Source organism: Nestor notabilis, unplaced genomic scaffold (assembly GCF_000696875.1).
Source record: "Nestor notabilis isolate BGI_N333 unplaced genomic scaffold, ASM69687v1 scaffold34526, whole genome shotgun sequence".
NCBI classification, from domain to species: Eukaryota; Metazoa; Chordata; class Aves; order Psittaciformes; family Psittacidae; genus Nestor; species Nestor notabilis.
This window is the reverse complement of record NW_009932978.1, coordinates 9138-9885: the sequence shown is the minus strand read 5'-3', so window position 1 is coordinate 9885 and position 748 is coordinate 9138. Positions and strand designations below refer to the sequence as shown.

General features: G+C 47.3%; 1 protein-coding gene across 1 annotated transcript in view; it reads left to right on the top strand.

Annotated features, from left to right (window-relative positions):
* Nucleotides 1–189: 189 nt before the first annotated feature.
* Nucleotides 190–748, top strand: part of GNPTG (N-acetylglucosamine-1-phosphate transferase, gamma subunit) — a 9175-nt gene continuing 8616 nt past the window's right edge. Inside the window, exon 1 of the mRNA XM_010016650.1 lies at nucleotides 190–252. The gene's annotated coding sequence lies outside the window, so the exon portion shown is untranslated. The remainder of the gene's footprint in view (nucleotides 253–748) is intronic.

Below are 748 nucleotides of genomic sequence, written 5' to 3'. Positions count from 1 at the left end.
CTCCGGCGGGCTCGGCGTCATCTGCTGCCTCAGCCCGTTACTTTCTCCGGGGAAGGGCCGGGACCAGGGCGCTCCTCCGGGAGCCACGCGTGGCTGCGGGTGTTGGGGCACTCGGGCAGAGGGACAAACGCATGTCCAGGGGCCCACCTCGGTATCAAACGTTTAACTTTCCTTCTTTTGAAAGGTTGAATAACCCATTCCTGCCTCAGACAAACAGGCTGCAGCCAAAGACGTCCCCGTCTGCAGTATCAGGTATATGCAAGCGCTACCTTTTTTGTCTAGTGACAGTCATTTGCAAAGCAGCCTACCTTGACTTTATGCAGACAAAGACTCACTTTACTTGTCATTTTTATGAGTGCCATGGAAGATAAGCATGAGCAAATATGTTTTATTGTGCTTCTGAAGGATTAAAACCTAGGTTAATCACACTGGTTCTCAATGGCCCAGTGCTATTCGGACTGCTTTTCTACCTACCAGTCCTACCTATGTGTTTTATTTTGTGGGGTTTTTAGCCAGTCACAGATCCTTCTGATCCTTACTAAAACCTTTTTTTCCTCTCAAAACAATCCCTGCCATCCCTTAGATCGTCATATAGAAGTCATCCCATCCTCTGATAGTACTTAATATTCAAGCATTGTTTTTAAAAAAGCCCTAAGAGTAGTCTTGGGACAGGTTGCAGAGGCACAATTGCACACACAAAGCCTGGAGGCTGCAGTGTAAATCCACCACTTTTGCAAAAATAAGCAGG